Source organism: Leptodactylus fuscus, chromosome 3 (genome assembly GCF_031893055.1).
Source record: "Leptodactylus fuscus isolate aLepFus1 chromosome 3, aLepFus1.hap2, whole genome shotgun sequence".
NCBI lineage: Eukaryota > Metazoa > Chordata > Amphibia > Anura > Leptodactylidae > Leptodactylus > Leptodactylus fuscus.
In genome coordinates this window covers 13,000,406-13,022,779 of record NC_134267.1, presented here as the reverse complement: position 1 = coordinate 13,022,779, position 22,374 = coordinate 13,000,406, and the positions used below count along the sequence as shown (strand labels likewise).

General features: G+C 40.5%; 1 protein-coding gene across 1 annotated transcript in view; it reads left to right on the top strand.

The window, feature by feature from the left end:
• PKDCC (protein kinase domain containing, cytoplasmic) overlaps positions 1–22,374 on the top strand; it is a 59,071-nt gene that overhangs the window by 4,611 nt on the left and 32,086 nt on the right. The gene's annotated exons all lie outside the window — the stretch shown is intronic.

Sequence of the window (22,374 nt, the reverse complement as noted above, 5' to 3'; positions counted from 1 at the left end):
TGTTAAGACTGTGTGACCTGCCACAGGCCGCCTGCGTGTATCCTGGGTGTACAGATCACACGTCAGAGGTGTATGATGGCCTCATGGACAATAAATAACATTTACAAGGTAGCCACCACTGCCAACCACAGATACAGCCATCTCATCTACGGATCAGCCTTTGTTATGGGCTCAGTGGGATAAGTTTATATTTAGAGATGTAGGAGAGATGTGTTAGTTTAGTGTAGTGGAGCTGACTTTGTCGTTTGGCCTGATTCATTGCTATATATTGTATATGATGCGTTACACTGTAAACCTATTATATTATCCTGCCATGAATGAGCTTATACTGACTCCGTAATATATAACTCTAAGGCTGTATACACATAAGCATTGTGTATCTATTATACTGTATCCTTTGTACTGTAGGATGGATACAAATGTTGCCTACAGACTAGGCTTGAGCCGATCTTGAGATTTCAGGATCAATTTTAAAATCCGATCATTTTCCAGCCAATCCCGATCACCGATCGGGATCTGATCTTTCCCGATCCCGATCGCTCAACCCTAGTCAATGCTTCTCTATGGGAAAAGTCACGTTTAGGGTTGAGCTGATCTTGAGATTTCAAAATCCGATTTTCAATCATTTTCCAGTGAAATCTGCTCAATTGTCGATCGGGATCCAATCTTTTCCGATCCCGATCGCTCAACCGTACTGCAGACGCCTTTGACTATAATAGGATGGTGGTTTCCATTATACTGCGCTCTTTTGTGCTGTTTTTGTGTTTTTTTACAGATTCAGCTACATACAGGGCTGTGGAGGCAGAGACGAAGTCTTAGAGTAAGAGTTAGGGCTAGTCTTGGGTGGCGTCGGAGATAAAATGATTATTTTTAACCATATTATACAATTCTTAATATTATATGATTAATTAGATACATAGTATAACATATTTACTTTCATAGGAATCAATCACTGGCTTGTGTTGGTGAATTAGAGGATCTTTACTGATTCTGTATGAAGAAGTCAGAGCAGGAGTCGTAGTCGTAGTCAGGCGGTGGAGAAATAGAAGGTTCAGAGTCAGTGCTTTGGCGTCCCAACCCCACAGCCAATATATACTCTCTGCACCGTACACAGAATACAGACCGCCATACCGTGTGCAGTGCCTGTATTCTGCTGATACCTTGGTTGGGAAAGATTGCATGAAATGCATTGACCCTTGGCAGGGTATATAGATATACGGATAGAGTAGTAGAGTGGACTCTTTCAGTACAATTTATTATTCCGTTTTAGTGGCTTTTGTAAGTTTTTATACCTTGCACCATATTTATTAATGCTGTGAGCCATTTCTATGATGATCTATGGGGCCACGTGGGCACGGTTTGCATACGTTTAAGACAAATATATACATAGTTACATAGTAGATGGGGTTGGATGAAGACATCAGTCCATCAAGTCCAACCTATAACCCTCACTTGCAAGTTTTTTTTTTTTAATTGCTACATTTTGTGCAAGCTCATCCAATTGGATTGTGGCAAATTTATGAATCACGTTTGATACATTTGTTGCAAAAAAGTGGATATAAAAACTCTCTCATGATAAATCGCCCCCTTTGAGTCCCCAGATGATGACCTCTAGTGGCAGGGGATGTCATTGCACTGCTGTATTAGATCCTGCCCGTAAAGTTGACATTTGCCTTATCATTTATTGTGTCCTTCCCATCTGGACAATATCTCCTATTTGGGTTCCAAGTGAATTGGTTGTGTCAAGGTGATCGGATCTCCGCTCGCAGGTCGATAACCAGATTGCAATGATTTACAAATGTTGACGGTTTCCATCCAGCCAGGCAAAGAATAACATTATAGCTGAGCTTATTACTACCATCTAGGATCGTCAAGCAGGCTTGTTAATATGTCATTGTTGAGAGGCACCAACACACTAACACAAAACAGACAGATACACCCAGGCTTTCATGATAGCCATCTCCAAGCCTGCACTGAAAGCCATGACTTAGCAGAAGCAACGCGTTTCATCTCCTCCAAGGCAGCAGCCAATGGATGAAGGAGAGGTTCATTAGAAACAGATTATGGTTCACGGGACTCAGTACACAGCAATTATGTCATAAATTAGCAGTCACAAATCACCGCTTGTCTCCATGGGTAGGTGATGCTAGCTGTGGCTTCAGGAGGCAACAGGCAAGGGAAAGGTTGCAAACCCAAAAATATAAAAAGTTTAATAATTTAAAAAATAAGTTTCATAATTTTCTCTTGAATCGGATAAAATGATACCTAAAAATGTTCCTTTCTACAAGTCATACTTGGTTTGGGGCCCCCCCTGATGTCCTGTATCTCCGGAACCCTTAGAAATGGTACATTTTGCTACTATTATTATTATTATTATTATTATTATTATTATTTTATTATTTTTTTTATTATTATTGGTAATTTTTTTTATTTTAGACTCTATGCACACGTTAAAAATGGATAAAACCATCAGTTTTTAACATCTGTTTTCCATCCAGTTATTTTTTTTATCAGTTTTTGGGCCGTCTGTATGTTTTTATTGTCTGTTTTTCATCAGATGGTCAATCAAAAAAATGGATGAAATTCAATGGCCTTTTTTTTTTTTTTTTTTTTTGTTAATGTAGATTGTGTGCCCCATGTAGGGATCACAACGTACTTTTTTTTTTTCCTATCAGTATGTCTTTGTAGAATGGGAGGAAATCCAGGGAGAACATACAAACTCCGTGCAGATGTGGTTCCTGGCAGGATTCAAACCCAGGACTCCAGCGCTGCAAGGCTGCAGTGCTAACCACTAAGCCACCATGTTGCCCCTATTTTTTTTCTTTTTGACTCAACCCACTCATTCTTCTTTTCAACAGACGTTATAAACCGACCCATTGCCTTGTATTGGTCAGTTTGTGAAAACGGACAAATATAGGCATGTCCTGTTCTTCAATGGTCCACTAATATGGTCGATCGTCAAGTGCACGGGCCTTTCAGGTTGCGAAGTCTGGAATTTTTAATTTTTTTTTTATAACTTTATGGTTTTTAGTAAAAAAAAATTTGAAACTTATTTTTAACTATTTAGCCAGGTTCTTGCTAGAGTCGACTTTAACATAACTCCCAAATACCTATAGCCTAGGTAACCTTACAAACTCCCTATGATATCTTAATTTTTCATATAATGTATGGATAAGTATACCTTGTGATTTTGCCCTACTTTATGTAAAAATGGCCAAAAATGTATTTCTGACACCAATAAATAAAAAATAAATAAATAAATAAAATAAACAGACTGTAAAATATTATGCGAAATTTTATTTTTCTGGGAATTTTATTTTTTTTTATTTTAATTTCTTTACCTAAAGCAATAATAGAAATCTAACGGCTCAAAATCTCTTGTATTATCAACGACTTCACTTTTATATACGTCATGATATGTTTAGTACTGAAAGATCGAATCGGTATTTCACGTTTTCTGTAACCTCAATGAAAGTGGTCATTGTTAAAAAAAAATCACATTAATCTTCTTGGATCCCTTTTACTTTTTGCGCTTTTCCTCTTTTTCCACCTAGATGGATAGATTTCTTCTATAGGTAGGTTTCTTTAGGCCACTTAGTCCCATAGGTATACTCTAGCTCAGGGGTAAGGAACGTCCGGCTCTCTAACTGTTGCAAAACTACAACTCCCAGCATGCATACCTGCTCTGCTGTTCTTGGAAGTGAATGGAGCATGTTGGGAGTTGTAGTGTCAGCAGCCAGAGAGCCGAAGGTTCCCTACCCCTGCCCTAACTTTTGCAACTTTTTGATTTGCATTTTTCTTAAGTACAGATCCTTCCTGGACTTTCTATATCCTATATATTATATGCCGATAGTTTCCATATCGGAGTACTATATGAGGTTCCTATAGAACAGGTTTAGAACCCAGAATTTAATCCTATACGTTTCTTTCCTGGGCCAAAAATTGTGGACGTGTCCATTGTCAGTAGGTAATCCAGCTAACATCTGGGATGAATCCTAAAGACTTAAAGCCCCAACCAATGGAAAGCTCTTACGGAAAAACTATATCAACCATGTAGATTGGGAAGACGTTCTAAGAGAGAGCGGAACGTTTAGAAAGTGCAAGTGACTTATTGGAAGCCGTTGACTGTTTTTGCTCCGGCAGCATGTTCTGTACCTCCTTCTGTCACAATAAAATGGATTAGATGGTATTATCCTGTAATCTCTACCATTCCACACTGTAAAATGAGTAGGGGAACAATAGACTTCACAGAGGTGATGAGACGTCGACATCACCTCGGTAAGTAAAAAAGTTTTTGGAAAAAAAAAAGTGGAAACGGAATTGTCTGCAGAAATTTGGAATGAATTCAAAACCATTTGATCAGGTTCCTCTAACGTTGTAGATACATCTATTTGGCATTGCTTAAATTCCATTCTTTAAGAAAAAGGCATTGTGATGGGCAGGTGCACTCCCTTTAAGATGGAAATGGATTTGGTTGAGAGGCTTGTTCATTAAAGTAGATTTAATAATGAAGGGGCATTTGGGAAAGAGGGGGATTTGGGTCACTGATTTATTTTAACACAAGACTTAGCAGCCCACTAATTGCCTCCCAGTGGCTATGTATCAAATGCTCTCGATGGTTCCCTCTGTCAGGAAGGACTTTTGTTTCCCAACTTGAAAGTTAAACGGTCATTTTCATTCTCATGTTTCGGAAGAAAATTGAAAAAAAAAACCACCTTTGTCCTTCCTCATCGTTGATGACCTACAACATCTAGTTGTCTCGTTCAATTGAGAGAGATAAGCCTGAAGCTTGACGGAATTGAAAAGATAAAAATTTGAAAATTTGAAATTCGAATTAAAAAAAAAAAAAATATAATTGAGAAAGAAATAATATATAATATAATAAAAATATAGATAGGTGACTGACCCTGATGAAAATGGGTCATTGTCCCCCCAAAAATGATAATTTAAAATGAGGTGATACATCTCTCATTAATAATATCACAAATGAATGACAATGATGTATTTATTAATAGATAATATTGGCTTAAATTGAAATTTCCTCATGGTGGGATTGTTAAAGGACTATCTTATCAAATTGTTGTCCAATCCATGCCACATTAGGGTGCATTCACACCGAGCAAAACGATTCTATGGGGAGGTTTTTCTCCGCACCAAGTTTCGCAGCAAAATTTGTGTGGCATCCGCGCCATTTCACTCCATGTGAATGCACCCTTAGATGCTTCTGGTCCTTGAGTAACCCAATTTCGCACCAAATTCTCAATTGGGCCAAGTATGACCATCCGGCTGCTTCCATTTTTTTTTTTTTTTGTATTAGAAATAACCATACAAAAAACTAGTAAAACATAAAAACTTGGGAAATTTTTTCAAGGCGACTAAAGATAAAATTATAAAATCAGACTATAAATGTAGTCTAGATAGATAGCACGTTTATGACAGACTCCTACAGACATACTCAAACATCAAAAATGATTTCAATTCGTATATTCGGCAAAATACCTAAATTTAAAGAATTTAAAAAAAAATATGGAAAAATTAAAAAAAAATCTAAAATAAAAAAGTAACTAATATTATTTAAAAATGTTTAATGTTTAATTCTTTCAATTTTTTTTATTTACGTCCTATTTATGTTTGAAGAGCTTTATCCTAAAGACCTAAGGACCAGTCATGTGACAGGGCAACTTTATTACCTCCTGGCTCACACGTGACACATACGTGTAATTTATGAGGGTAATTGTACTGTTTGTATTAGTTAAAGTCCTCGGCATTGTAAATCTGCTCTCCATTCATGCGTCTGGGAGAGAATCCTTTAAACACTTCCATGAATTTGCAATAAATAACTGTACAACCTAAAGAAAAAATAACCCACGTCGTGTATGTAAGCCTCCGCCTAAGTCATGCTAATGGCGCATTTAAACAGTAGCGAGGAGAATGTGAAGCAGACGTAATACTCCGGTATAGACACTATAGAGTCCCCTCTAAAAAGATTAGGCCGATAGATATCCCCACCATAAAACATTGTACATAGTAATATGTGCCTCAAATATGTTCAGTGATGTCACTGGCATCCAATTGCAGCATTTGCTCCAGATTAGGCCCAAATGAATGGGCCTAGTTGGGAGGGAGTGTTGGCACCATGAATTCTGCATCAGGTTCCGCGACAAGAAAGGGCAGGTCACTTCTTCTTTCCACGAGCGGCACAAAACCGCTAGCATAAAAAAGAAGTGAACGGCTCACATTGAAGTCAATGGGAGGCGGTTTTTTGAGCCGGATTCCGACATGGATTCCACATCAAAATCCGGTCTAAAAAAAACCTGTGTGGACCCAGCCTTAAGGGGCCATTCACACAGAGGAACTCTGATTTTGAGGGGGATTCCACTTCAAAATCAGCTCCAAATTCTGTTTAGAATTTGCCTCCCATTGTTTCCAGTGGGAGGCAGCGATGTACACTACTTTTTGGAAGATGTTGTATACGGCTCAATCTTTCTGCAGATTCCACAGTGGATTTAGCCACAGAACAGAATCCAGGGTCCAAGGTTACTGCTGATTAGAACCGATTATTTCTAACCAATGGCTTTCTGATGCCGGTTACACAGGGCGGGAATTTGGAAAGGAATCGAGGTAGAAGACCAGCTTAAATTCTTCTCCAAATTCTGTTGGGTAAACATACCCTAAGCTTACCCCTCAACGACTGTTACTTACACAATATATCCTATGGAACGATCCAAAAATAGAGGGGGTTAGTGGGTTTCGGTAGTCGGTCCCCAGGATCCAGCATATTAGCCCAACTCCACAGATAGATAGGTTAGGATTACCTGAATCCAATGGTGTTTTCCCCTTGTGAATCATTGACTCCATTGCTGAGATATTTTGTCATTAAGTAGTTGAGCTCTTTGGATCTTTGCCATTGCTCCAAAGAGTGAAGTGACCATACACTTATTGCTCCAAGAGGTCATTTATATATTGACAAAAACATCAATATCTCGCCAATGGAGGCAGAGAGTCACAAAGAGAAACTTAACCTATCTATCTGAGCTATGATGGGTTCTCATGACATGGGCATGTTTTCTTAAACCCAACTTGGGCAAGACTAAAATCAATCCCACCCCTGGTCTTAGGCATTATATACAGACTAGAGGCCACTGTTTTTGATCTCATATGGAGAGTTGATGACAGGCTTATTTTCTGTTGGATTCCATATAAACAAATTGTAGCAAGTTCCATCAGATACTTTGTTACAAACTTTATTCACATTGCTTCTAAAAGGGATATCTGTGTAACATGGTGCCATAGAGAGGCGCCATATGGAGGCACATAGAGTAATACAGATCCATATGGACACCTTGTGCCGAAGTTGACATGATTTTTCCTTCATAAAGCCTTTTTATACTCTCATTATTGTTCTATTATCTACTATGGTGAGTTGTGATGGATACAATCGTGTATTGTAAAGTGCGCTGCTCTCACGGTTTTAATTTTTCCGTTGGATATTTGTGACCTAAAAAAATCAATTTTTTAAAATAAATATGAAGAAAAGAGAACTACCAATGGGAAATCTGCCAGCCGCCACGTCCTATAGGTGTCCTGGATTAATACAGACATCTGTCTAGTCACTTTATAAATACCGCTCTCCCCCATTACTGAATACAATGTTTGCTTTGTGAAGTAATTGACATCTTTCATTTGGACGCTACAGCTTTACGGGAAGGTCGACGCTTCCATCCATGGAGTTTTCATCACCTTTTAATATACCTCCTGCTTCTCCTGTGCATAGCTTTGCCGTAGTCGTAGGACTGAAACGCGCTGTTGTACTGGAGTAGAGCTATCCGTAATGGAAAGGAATATTCCCGATACTTAATATTTCACTTTGGTGAACAGAAATACTGAATAATAAAAAAGTTAGGATGGATTTATGGGGCAAACGGTGTCACTATAGGGCAAAAACCTGGCTATTAACATATACCCTAAACCTATCATGGTGCCCAAATACCAACTGCTCAAATAAAACAGGGGAAAGCATGGGAGGCCATTGTAATATCAAGGTGCATGTGCTCATTATGCCACGTGAGGCTCATAAATATGGCATTATACATGGTCTTTGATATACATAGAAGTCTATAGGTCCATACTGTACTTACATGACCATACTGTACTAATGAACGTCTCCAGTTTCATGCAGGACATTTTTTGCTGAGTTATATAAAGTCCTGCAAAAAAGTTCCCGGCATCCCAGCTATCGGCTTATCATAAAGGCCCCCTATTCAGTCTGACGTGCAAAACATATCTGAAATGCCATACATCGTACAAATAGGTCACAGATACAGTTATTTTGCCTCAAACATGAATCTATAGGATTAATAGCTGACAAGTCATTATTTTTGCAAATTCATGTCCAGGCCTTTACTCTATGCAGATACTTTGCTCTTAAAGGGAAAGTGCCTGGTTGATTTAGGGCCCAGTGGTTTATTGACTGGTGGTTTAGTGTTCCAAATAGCTCTTTTGTAATATTGTCCACAACCGCATTAACAAAAACAATCCTTTATACCTACCTAGGGATTAATCTATCTCGTTGGACTCATCTTTAGTGAAGCTGGGGTAGTATACATTGGATGCACCACACATGCGTCTGATATCTGGCACATGCGCACTGAAGACAAGGTGTACTACTCAGGTGTATAAGTGGTGCCCAATCCTTAATTTTCTGGGGATAAGTTGGACCAGTTTAAGAAGTCAATGAAGACAATTAGAATATGATAATAGAGCACCCCACAGAGGTATAACATGAGCCCCAATGTAAAGTCTGTGCCAGGCCCCTCAACTACAGCACTGGTTGTCTCATATTGGGAAGTGATGCCTTACGAACCCCATAAGGCTCCTCCAGGTAAAGTATAAGTGTCCACACATGCTTGGGTCTCTCCATTCCCTTGGATGGGTGTTCTGCAAATAGTCGAGACTGCCTGTCCCCTAAGAGTGAGTGTAACTCTCTGCACCCCCTCAATAAGTTATTTTACTGGTAAATTGCTCTTTCGATCCGGTACAGGTGTGAATATTTGCAGATATTTGCTGCCTTCCTTTCCTCTGGTTACCTTGCTGAGTTTCCCACCCATCGTCTTTGACCTGCGTACATGCAGAAAGCATTAGAAGCCGCTTGTAAAGTGCATGTTTGTGTTTTGCAGTAATTGTCCATCAAATGTTATGACATGCTCATAAAAGTGAACGTTCCCACATCCAGATCTGCAACGATTTTGTTAGGGAAACAATCCTTCATCCGTTACATATTAGCCCTATGTCTGGCGGCTTCAGCTGCACGCTGGCTATTTCGGAATATGGCTTCTTTTGCCATGAAGGGGTTAAGGATGAAGTAATGCTATAGCCTGCGCGCGTCTAATATGATTAGTGACTTATTTACTGTAATCATATTTGGCATTGACTTCTTCTGAGGTCGGATAATTCCATCATTTCAGCCCCTTTATCCTTCCTTTAGATCTGATAATAACCAATAACATTGCCATATATATTTTTCCCCCGTACAGATCATACAGGTACCGGAGGGTTTGTATATAGGACACAGATACTATAACGTAAGACCATCCTTGAATCAGGAGTTAATTGCTAGTCATATACCGTAATTCCGCTGTTTCTGAGCTGCACAGGATTTGTTTATGGGTAATCCGTATAATGGCCAATATGTCCATTATTACAACTACCTTAAGGGAGGTCTCGTAGGTCTCCGAGACTCCCGAATGATATTATTTTATAATTAAGGGACAAATTAGGGGCAAACCTATCAATGGGCATTAGGTCACTGAATGTCCATGGCCAGACTGTCCAAAGTTACTCACTCAAACTTTAAGGGCTTGTCCAGAAATTTCACAAAAACATAAAACAAAAAAATCATATCCACCTGTCCCCAGCACTTTGTGAAATTCCTGGACAATTCCTTTAAAGGAGTATTCCCATCTGGACATTTATTGGTATACCCTAGAGATGAGCGAAAAGTGAAATGTTAGAAGTTCGAAGTTCGATTCGAGTAGCCGCTCAATACTCGACTGTTCGATCGAACATCAAACCCCATTATAGTCTATGGAGAATAAATACTCGTTTAGGGGGAAACCAATATTCGACGGGTCACCAAGTCCACTATGACACCCCAGGAAATGATGCCATCACCCTGGAATGCAACTGGGACAGCAGGGGAAGCATGTCTGGGGGCATCTACTATGCCCAAGTCACTGTATTACGTCGGGATCCCTGTCAGCTTGCGTTGTGTGCGAGCTGACTTTTTCCCATAGGAAAGCATTGACCAGTGTTGATTGGCTGAATGCCATACAGACTACAGCATTCGGCCAATCAACTCTGGTTCTGCCAGAGGCTCGTCTGTGAGGAGGCGGAGTCTAAGATCGGACCAGAATGGAGACTGCTGTGGACCGATATTAGACTCCGCCTCCTCCGGCAGAGCCAGCATTGATTGGCCGAATGCTGTACTCTGTATGGCATTCGGCCAATCAATGCTGGCCAATGCATTCCTATGCTGAGATGTAACAGTGCTGGCCGTGCGCTCAGCTCAGCTACACCGGAGATGCAGTCGAGCTGAGCGCACAGCAAGCACTGCTACACCGGAGATGTGAACCCTGCTGCACACTCAGCTCTGCTACATCTCTGATTCATATGTTCATATAAATTGGAGGACACCTGAATTAGCCAGCCAATTACTTTTTCCGATTTTTTTTTGATGCCTCTGTTGTCGTAGTTCCTGTCCCACCTCCCCTGCACAGTTATTGGTGCAAAAAAAGCGCCAGGGAAGGTGGGAGGGGAATCAAATTTTTAGCGAGTTTGCCACGTGGTGTTCGACTGGAATCGAACATCTCGAACAGCCTGATATCTGATCGAACATGTACTCGATCGAACGCCGTTCGCTCATCTCTAGTATACCCCCATAATATGTCATACCTTGAAAATAGTTGACTATTATTGGATCACCCATTCAAGTAAATAGAGAGTCCCGAGCATGTGTGGCTATTTATCCCTTAACTGCGGTTATGTTATGGGGATCATAGGACACCCATTCCCAAGATACATGCGGGCCCGCACCTAGTAGCATTTATGGCATATCCTATAGATATAGTCATGACTATCCAGATGGCAATATCCCTTTATGTACGAATTAATAATTGCTTCTGAAATTAATTTTATAAATAATTGATAAGAGGTCATGACCTTTAATTCCCAAGGTCCCACATTGCTCTTAGTCTTCCTTAGGACCAATAAACCCCAATCTAAATTTACCCTCTCTTATCTCAATTTATCATTGACTTAAGTGAAATCTATTGCTCCACGTTGTCAGCCATTTCCTGTAATGTTCTTTAGTAGGATTACGGACAGGAAGTCCAGCTTAATCCCTGCCCCCTTTGCCGTAAACTTTATCTTCCATGTATCCATTTGGGGCTCATCGAAATTGTATGACAAGACCTAGAACTCTGTAAAGGTTCTATAGTGAATGAACCATTCTTATGGCAACAATGTATCAAAATTGGTAAAAATTTGAAGCTGTGAGTGCAAACATATCAGCCCTCACTATCTGTATACAACTAGGTTTATCACAAAACGTTCAAGCCCCAGCAGAAGGAGATCTAACGATCTTGTATATGTTTGCAAAGAAGAACGTTCTCATACATTAGAGAGGTCAAGGAGACACCTTGTCAAGTGGACTGTTTCTAAAAATAAGTAAAAAACATGGGCTGCTTCTCATGGCCTTTACAAGAAGCTGGCAGTGATGGGGTCTCCGGCAATTGGCAGCTCAAGGAAATACTTGGAACCAGGGGGGAGGCATTAGATGTCAAAGCCTGCAGAGTGCGAGAGAGCGGTGTCTGCGATTACAGATAATACACAACAGATACACATGTCAAGGAAGGAAAAGTCCAGGCTATTGAGTTAAGAGCCCAGAATGAGGATGTGAGAGGCCCCGGGATATGCAGGGCCCGTCGTCCTACACAAGGACGGAACCAGCTGGGAGCTGAGTAGAACATTTCCGAGATAACAGAAAATGGACACTGAGATAAGCTGATACCACTGTTTAATGTCCCTGCTCCAACAAAAATACAGGCGCAATGATGAAAGAGTCAACTTTTTGGATGACCTCGTGTGTCAACAAGGATGTAGAGGGAAACTTTTACCACTTATCAGACTTTATTGCTACATCGTGCTCTCACTTGCTTTCTAGATCGAGACAGATGACTTGTAGAATTGATTGAACTTATTGTAACTTTTTGAAATTTTTGACCATTTCATTGCATTGAAAGCCACCGTAATGGTTAACCATTATTTCCTATCTACTTCAATGTGAACTTCCCAGGGATCAAAGATAAGATTGATAACAATCTGGGAAAAAACAACTTTATATGAAAAAGATACAAGGTGGTACAGTAGGGTGTACAGCTATGCCCGTATACCTCAGCCGCACGGTCCCTTAGCACGCATGTTAGCTCAGCAGATTTTTAGCTGGCCAGATGGGAACTGTTGCCAGTAAAATCAGACTTATCCAATTTTTTTTCCAACCAGTGCAGACATGCAAGTGTTGGCTGACAGCTCGCCATATGTATTAAATCATTGATGGATCTGAAGCAGTCATCGGAAGCACAAGGGCCTTTACACAGTGGACATCAAGGAGACTGTTGACTAGTGACTAAGGTTTACCATACATATTACAAAAAATTGAAATGCAACTGCTGGGTCCTTATATCCCGGTTATGGGGATAGTTGGGAGGCCTACAAAAACATTAGCTGGCCAGCTAGTATTGTCAAATTCATTGGGTTTACAAAGATTTTGAATAGGGCAAGCCAAAAAAAATTACTAACTGGCTTAAAGAGAGTCTGTCATAAGAATCTTACGCCGCAGATAGATAGGTTACCTGAATGAAACAGTGTTCCGTGTGAATAAGTGCTGAAATATCACCATTTATATTACTATACAAATGACCTTTTTGGAGCAACAAGGACTCTAACTTTGCTCCAAAGAGCTAAACCGCAATCTATCTGCAGAACTGGGGTGATATACTGGTTCTGGTGACACTAACATATCTATCTGCAGGGCTGGGGTGATATACCGGTTCTGGTGACACTAACCTATCTATCTGCAGGGCTGGGGTGATAAGCTGGTTCTGGTGACAGTAACCTATCTATCTGCAGGGCTGGGGTGATAAGCTGGTTCTGGTGACAGTAACCTATCTATCTGCAGGGCTGGGGGGATATGCTGGTTCTGGTGACAGTAACCTATCTATCTGCAGGACTGGGGTGATATGCTGGTTCTGGTGACAGTAACCTATCTATCTGCAGGACTGGGGTGATATGCTGGTTCTGGTGACAGTAACCTATCTATCTGCAGGGCTGGGGTGATATGCTGGTTCTGGTGACACTAACCTATCTATCTGCAGGGCTGGGGTGATATGCTGGGTCTGGTGACAGTAACCTATCTATCTGCAGGGCTGGGGTGATAAGCTGGTTCTGGTGACAGTAACCTATCTATCTGCAGGGCTGGGGTGATAAGCTGGTTCTGGTGACAGTAACCTATCTATCTGCAGGACTGGGGTGATATGCTGGTTCTGGTGACAGTAACCTATCTATCTGCAGGGCTGGGGTGATATGCTGGTACTGGTGACAGTAACCTATCTATCTGCAGGACTGGGGTGATATGCTGGTTCTGGTGACACTAACCTATCTATCTGCAGGGCTGGGGTGATATGCTGGTACTGGTGACAGTAACCTATCTATCTGCAGGACTGGGGTGATATGCTGGTTCTGGTGACACTAACCTATCTATCTGCAGGGCTGGGGTGATATGCTGGTTCTGGTGACAGTAACCTATCTATCTGCAGGACTGGGGTGATATACTGGGGTCTGAATGCACTTGACTACATTTTTTTTTAATTATTTTACAATACCTCTATCTATCTATCTATCTATCTATCTATCTATCTATCTATCTATCTATCTATCTATCTCCTATCTATCTATCTATCTATCTATCTATCTATCTATGATCTATCTATCTATCTATCTATCTATCTATCTATCTATCTATCTATCTATCTCCTATCTATCTATCTATCTATCTATCTATCTATCTCCTATCTATCTATCTATCTATCTATCTATCTATCTATCTATCTATCTATCTATCTATCTGTCTGTCTTTCTATGTATCTTTTATGCCACCTCTGACTACATCTAGCATTGTCACTACCTCGCCGCTTACATTTATTTCCATGTCTTTCCACTTCGGCTGACAATTAGCTTCTGATAAATCCTGTAATGAAATCATCGTGTAGTTTTCCGTGTCCTTGCGCTTTCTTAAATTAGCTTTCTCGCTGTGATGCTTGGAGCGGTTGAACACATGTTGGAAGCCTGGATATGTCGATACAAAGAAGTACATTGGCACTTGTGCTTGTGTTCACTCGGAATTGTGTGTGAAAATCCCTAATTTCGGAACTGATTCGCAGTGAAAGTTCCGATTGACCATCTTCAGTATATTTGAAACAGTTTCTATTATATTTTAACCCCCGAATGACCACATACCATATTTTTATTGCTTCCGTTGAGGAGTCTCCTTGTGATTTTGCAGCAGTAAACAATAAAGTTGGTCTGTGATCAGTTTAACCCATGAGATGCCACATTTGACAACAAAATCAAAAAGAATGCAACATCATGCAAAAATATATTTTTTTGTGAAACATCTGTACAAAAAAAAAATTTTTTATTTGGTCTTGATTTATTTCTGCAGCCCCACATCCCACCATCTAAAAAAATTAATCCCCCACAAAATCTAATCTTATAGTAATGGAGAAATTAAGGCATTAAGGATCTTTAAATGTGACAATGAAAAAAAAAGTAGCATCCCGCTAAAAAATTTTTTTTTAATGAGAAATAGTAATAACAAAATATCAAAAATATAGAAAGAAAAAAAAATAAATAAAAAAATTCTAAATCTTTCAGGCTGCCATAATGCCCGTCTTTAGAAGAATATTAATGGTCAAGGCTTATCTATAAGTGACTGTCAGAAGTCGGAGAGAATGGGCTGATTTATCTTCAGTGAATTTTTTATGCCATTTTTTTTACTAGTTTTTGGGGGATTTTTTAAACAAATTTATCAAAATGTCTCATGCTGGTTCATAAATTTGTTGCTAATGTCTTGGTGGGAGACGAGTTCCCTAATTCGAGTTTACCCCCCAAATTTCGGGGTGTATGTTCTAAGCCAAGTTAGACGTGGAGTGGGCTATTGCAAAAATTTTTTGACTTTTTAAAAATAAATAAGACTTAAACTTATGCACTGTTTGAATGATGCCTGTATTGTAATACAATATTGGAAAAAAAGGGAAATGGACCAAAACACTATAAAATTGCCCTAATTTGGTCATGAAGAAAAAAGAAATCACAAATCCGCTAAGGGCTCGTGCGCACGGAGTTAACGCGAGCGTATTTTGGCACAATACACGTGTATAGAATACACGTGTAAAAATAACACTCCCATTGACTTCAATGAAACGCGTTGCGTTTTTTGGCGCTTTTTTTGTCGTGTTTTTTCTACACGTATAAAGATTTCATTGAAGTCAATGGGAGTGTTATTTTTACACGCGTATTCTATACATGTGTATTGTGCTAAAATACGCTCGCGTCAACTCCGTGTGTACAGGTCCCACAGTAAAATAGGAGTATAACAGATCAGATTTTGGTTAATCTCAACCAGACATTGTGGTAAAAAAAACTGGGCATCTTGAAAAATTACCGTCTATACTCGAGTATAAGCCGACCCGAATATAAGCCGAGGCCCCTAATTTTACCACAAAAAACTGGGAAAACTTATTGACTCGAGTATAAGCCGAGAGGGGGGGGGGGGGGGGGAATGCAGCAGCTACTGGAAAATTTAAAAAATTAAAATGGTTGGAGTTTTTGGGTGCAGTAGTTGCTGGGGAAGGGGAGGGGGTGTTTTGGTTGTCTGTCTGCCCCTTCCCTGAGCTTTAGGACTGTTTTTTTTCCCCACTTGGAATTCAGCCTGGCTGTATATAGGGGATCTGCAGGGCTCCTATTAACCCCTTCCCAACGGAGCAGGAGCACTGCAGATCCCCTATATTCAGTAGACACAGGGATACCTAATGTGTTTGTGTGTCACAGTCATTTCCGTCTTTTATATGTATTCTAGGGAAAGGAGGGATTTACAACTTTTATTTTATTTTTATTTTTTTTTGCACTATTTTATGGGAGATTCTATACATTAATATTGTGGCTGGTCATAGACCCCCCTCCTAAAAAAAATAAAATATATATATATTTTTTTTTTTTTTTTTTTGCTGACTCAAGTATAAGCCGAGGGGGGCTTTTTCAGCACAAAAACTGGGCTGAAAAATTCAGCTTATACTCGAGTATATACGGTAAATGAAAAATAAAAAAAGGGAAAATGCAGGAAAAGCTCAATAAAAAATCCTGCAAAAAACTTTTTTTTTTTTTTTTAGCTGTGTTTCGCTACGTGCGGCCTCCACAATTCAGGCCCAAATGGGCAAATAAATCATCTCAATGCATCTGTAAATACATTTAACGTTTTTATGATTTGTGACCCTTTCCTAGTTAAATATCCCAGTAATATTAATTTAAAAAAATATAAAAATTTGTAGTAGTTTTTCCCTTGCAGATTGTCATGTCTCTATGCACTTGTCCATAGCCTGCTGCGTACACAACCCTCTGCAAACAGTGAAGATATTCTGACTATATAAGGTTGGCTCTTGGATTGTTACCAATGACAAATCTTTTTACTGTTGCCGCCGCTTCTTGCATTGTAGTGGCTTGTGCTAAGCGAGAGAGACAAAATGCAATAACAAATCCCTATGTCATGTAGCCTTAGTGGAATTGGGGATTTCGGAGTTTGCATATACTTACCCTCCGATGACAGCTGAATAATGTCCTCTATTTTGTGTTTTGTTGGCGGGACTTGTTGGCCCTTTGTGTGCAGTCTGACCTTTGCTTTCCTTTGTCATGTAAGGGCAGCTGTGTCTTTTTAATTTGCGGTAATGTGGAATGCCGGATTGACATGAAATGGCTGGTTATGTCGGTCGTGAGACAATGACTTGTTACGTTGAATCCATTCGGAATGTTCAGTCTTCGGAATGAGGGTTGAGAAGACGCAGCAAAAATTTGCCAATACAAAAATATACCAGACCGCCGACTGCCTACTGACATTGTGCAGACAAACGCCTGCGTTCTTACGATGTTTGTGTTATACTAATGGCTTTCAGGTTATTATTACATTTGAGTTATACGGCAGCAATAGATTCCAGAGAGCGACGTAGGATTCCTATAATGTATATAATGTTCATATTAGCAGACAAGTGGAACCAGACAAGAACGGTAGAGAATGCGGGCACTGGAGACTTCTTAGTCCTTACCGGGTAATAGATAATATATTGGACTTGAAGTTTTACTAATCATTTTTGGTTTGTACGAGAGCTGGATTAAGCTGAACATGGGACAGTCGGCAGCGCACAGACCTTCACCTTCCCATAATAACTCACGGCTGTATAAATACTGTATTCTTCCTGGATTAAATTTAGCAAACCCTCCGAGAGGCCCTCTACTTGGTGGAGAGGCAGTATAATCATCGAGGAGCTGTTTTCATTTTGTACGATCAGATTATAAGGATAGAACATATAATTTAATACTGTATGAAATTGCTTACATAAAAAAGCAACGTCAAATTGCTTACATACAAAACAGGAACCGCTTTAGGATGGTGGTCTGTAGGCTCCAAATTTCAAGAGTCATCATTGTGGGATAAATGTAGGTTTTCTGAAGGCTAATTTTAGGACTTCGGGGCAGGGATATCACAGGGTGGCCTAAATTGTCATCTAGTGGTCCTTACATTAATAATACACATTATAGGACAGATTAGAGTCCAAAAAGGACAACTGGAGAGGGATTGACGGACAATTCATCCCAAAAGCCACCCAGGTGGCAGATGTTTGTTTCCTTTGAAGATAGGCGACTACCTTTGGTTTAAGGTCTCATACACACTAGAGAATATTCATCTTGGTTGGAATGAGCCAGTTATCCTTTCTGAATCGGGACTTTGTAACTCTCTGGTCACAAGTGATGTCAGGAATGGGGGTTAGGCATGTTGAAATTTGGTCCTCCAGTAGATAAGCCACCACCAGAGGTGTCTGGAGGAGGTATACTGTCCTTTACCCATTAAAAACATCCAACCAAGCCATGCATTCATGTGTATGGGGAGTTGAGAGGAATAACTGTTGGCCAAACCAGCATTAAAGATGTATGTGCCTTTTATTCCATGTTCCCCATTGAAGAAACATGCTGAGTAAGCGTCTTTATCAGGAGGTTGTAGGAAAGACCTCTGCAGTTTTCCCCGAAGCTATGTGGGACTTTAGCCTAAAGGGTTTCTCCAGCTCCAAATACAATTTTGATACTTCTAGCTCTTAATACATTTCATCTGAGTGGGTCCAACACCTGGACTTCACAAATATCTTCTGACCTGGCTGCCTCTTGATGCTGGACACTAGAGCAGTGGACGGGGAGCAGAAGCAATCTGTTCCTATTAAAGTACTAGGAGGGGAACTCTGGTTCCCCAGTTGCACAATTGCCATCCACTCTATTGCAGTGGATCTATAGCTCCACTCTTATTTCTGATGCCCGGAGGTAACCCGATCATGGAATCTGTGCGGAGTCTGGGTGTCCAACCTCACAGATCAGATACTAATGACCTATGGATAGGTCATGAGTATTGAAAATCCATTTGGCACTGGAGAACCCCTTTTAGAAAATTGACTTAGGATATTTTTACATGGAGATGGAGATTGCACTTAAATTGGTAAATATATTGGAAATTTGTTTTTTTTTTGGATGGTCTTATTTTTATATGGGTAAAAGAGCCAACTGGATACAATACCAACAACCATGACAGCCCGGAATACAGGAATATAAGTGACGTGCCATGTGTTTATTGCAGCCGCCCGATCTTACTGCGCCCTGTCCTTCGTGTATACTATGTTATGGGTTATATTCTATCTTCGCTGTTTGCACTCAGTATTTTATGTTCCTGGTTAGTGTTTTATAGACAGGCGCTGTGATGATAAGTCGAGCTGATATATGCTCTTACACAATAGATTTCCTGTCTTGGGAATATCTGAAAGTACGTTGAACTTTCCTATCTTTGTTTTTTCACACTCCCAGCAGATTCATAGTAGGTGATATAACCAGCGTCTTAAAGTGCACCTGTCTCCTAAGTAGGCCGGACGCCGCCATCTTGGAATGAGTAAATATGAATTTAATGGAGCGGGTGCCACCAGACAGGTTCCTGCAGGCCGAGCAACTATCAAAGCAGATTAGGTAAATGTCGGACAATGTGAATAAGTAGTAAAACACCTTTGTCCCATAAGGGTAGTTATTTGCCTAATAAAACACTGCTTAATGGAGTAGTTTACTAGCCCCTAAGTGCCTTTTATGGACTCCCGGAGAAGTGCTAAAGGCAAGTACAGGGCCGGGAAATCTTTGCTAACGCAAATGACTCTTCTCGTAAGAATGGCTTGACTATAACCCTGGCCCAATGACATACAATTTGTGAAATTATCACAACCGTATTCTTCTACAGCAATGATTTTGAATTAAATTTTGCCAAAAATTAAAACCAAATGTTAAGAAATATCATGATATAGTTAAAGGGTTTATCTGGAATTATACAAAAAGAGAAAAACATGGCCCGCACATCCCAATCTTATACATTGATCTAGTAGTGCTTCTCAGCAAATTCTACAATACTGAACATGAGGTTCTTAGTATACATATTGATCAAGGTGTATAAGCCCACTAGCCACTTCACGGCGACCTCTTTATAGTGGGTCCCTACTCTACTGGGTGTGGTGCCGCACAGCGACCGCCACAACCGCAACACGGCGCCCACAGGGCGAGCGACCCAGCGGTCTGGCAACACCCCTGCCACCAGACCAAGCCCCCAGGCTCTGGGCCGCGCCACCCCATGGGCACCGCACCACAGAAGCAGCAGACACCAGGCAACACCACACCATGTGAACAGGGCTTGGTCTGGTGGCAGGGGTGTTGCCGGACCGCTGGGTCGCTCGCCCTGTGGGCGCCGTGTTACAGTTGTGGCGGTCGCTGTGCGGCACCACACCCAGTAGAGTAGGGACCCACTATAAAGAGGTCGCCGTGAAGTGGCTAGTGGGCTTATACACCTTGATCAATATGTATACTAAGAACCTCATGTTCAGTATTGTAGAATTTGCTGAGAAGCACTACTAGATCAATGTATAAGATTGGGATGTGCGGGCCATGTTTTTCTCTTTTTGTATATAAAGGGTTTATCTGGGACTATCATATCCATTGCTGTATCCTCTGCACTACTCTCCATGCACAGCGCCATACATTACGGAGTGGCTATGGTTGGTATCGCAGCTTAGAATATTTTAGTTAGAATTTTGGCTTGGTTTTGAATACCAATTTTTCTTCTGCACTGCGAGGTCTTAGTCTTAAACAGAATCTTTCACCACCTCCACCAATTCTAGGTCTTTGCTTCCTTCTATAGGAACTGCTCCACTGATTCTGACACAGTTGGAATTATTTATTTAGCCCCTACCATTTCTGAGTAATTGGTGCAGTTAGTTTTGGTGCCGCATATGCTAAATAGGCTTTCAGGTCGGTGGTCTTGGTCATGCTTCCTTCTATAGGAACTGCTCCACTGATTCTGACACAGTTGGAATTATTTATTTAGCCCTCACCATTTCTGAGCAATTGGTGCAGTTAGTTTTGGTGTGGTTCAGGTCGGTGGTCTTGGTCGTGGCTGTGACACTGATAGTCTCTGACTAGACGGTGCAAGGTCAGAGTTCAGAATCAAAGAATCACCCCCACCTGGTAACAGAGAGCTTAGATAGCATATTAGTCCCCAAAACTAACAGCATTGATTGCTCAGTAATGGTAGAGACTAGTGATTTTGGATCAGTGGAGCAGGTCCTATTAAACGATGTAAAGAATTGGAGTTGGTGTTGGTGGTGACAGAACCTCTTTACTTAGTGGTGTTTGCTAGTTTGGGGCCTCAGTTGCAGTAGGGCATTGTTAAAAGGGCTTCTACGTGGGACTACATGGGACCTCCCTTACGGTCATGGACTGATAGGTCTAGTGTTTGTTTCCCCCATTCCAAACTCTTTCAATGACCCATCGATAGATCTTCTCCGTACCTTGTTTGATGCAGTTTTTTTATCTGGAACTAAAAGTCCTCACCAAGTTCTTGCCACTCTGTAGTAAAAGACATTAAACCAACCCAAGCCCAAGCCCTCAAAGAGCCGTTTACCCTTACCGTTGTTGTCCTCCGCGCCAAGAACGCCGATCAGTTTCCAAAGAAACATTGTGTACCCAACACATCACATTTTAGGTCTAACTAAACATAACTTTTTAACCTGGACTGGAGTTTGGAAACTTTTTGAACAAACTCTTTATACTTTATATAAAAAAATCCCATAACCTATAGAACATAGAATAATGAATCCCGACATTGAATGGCTTTTGGGGCATTTTGATGCCAGTTGTCAGAGTAGTCAAAGCCATTTCTGGCCACGCATGAGCGACCGCTATGAACATTGACTATGAGCGTATTAATAGTTGCCAATGTGAAATGGCCATGATGGGAATAGCCGCGCCAGGTTCTGTCTTGTTCTGTTTAACCGCTACACGGTCATTACTGTTCCATCTCAAAATACATCTAAAACAATTACTCTGCCTGTATTAGCCAAAGAAAAGAGCGCGCGCTCGCTGTTCTTCTGCTCGGCGAACACTTCCCAGGACTCGAAACAGATGTCGAAAAGAAACAAAAATAGAGGTTACTAGAAATCCCCGGCAGCCCATCACTGGTGAAATTAATTTCATATTATATAAACTGAAGGGAATTGTTCAGGACTGTCACATTTAATACAAAATATAGAAAATATGGAATCCGGGTTTTGCCAAAAATTGCATTTTTACGAGATTGTTTAATTGTCCAATTATTGTTTCTTTATTTATAGGAGCAGCATATTCCGCCATGTTATACACGGAGGAGTCGTGTGCTAATAGAGTGGTTCAGTTTTCTTGCATTAATTCCAGAAGGGAGCATTTTTTTGTGAATTTTTTTTTAATATTGGATGATATTTCGGCTACAGCCTAGGGCAAATTTTGTCAAGCAACATGGAGATGGCGATGTGTGTTGCTACATCACATCTATGGTCCATGGTGTTGTGTTGCAACCTGCTGGAATTTGGTTACATGTTGCACACCATGTTACCACTACAGATTTCAATGGTAGTCACACTCGAGTGCCATTTGCATGCAATATAT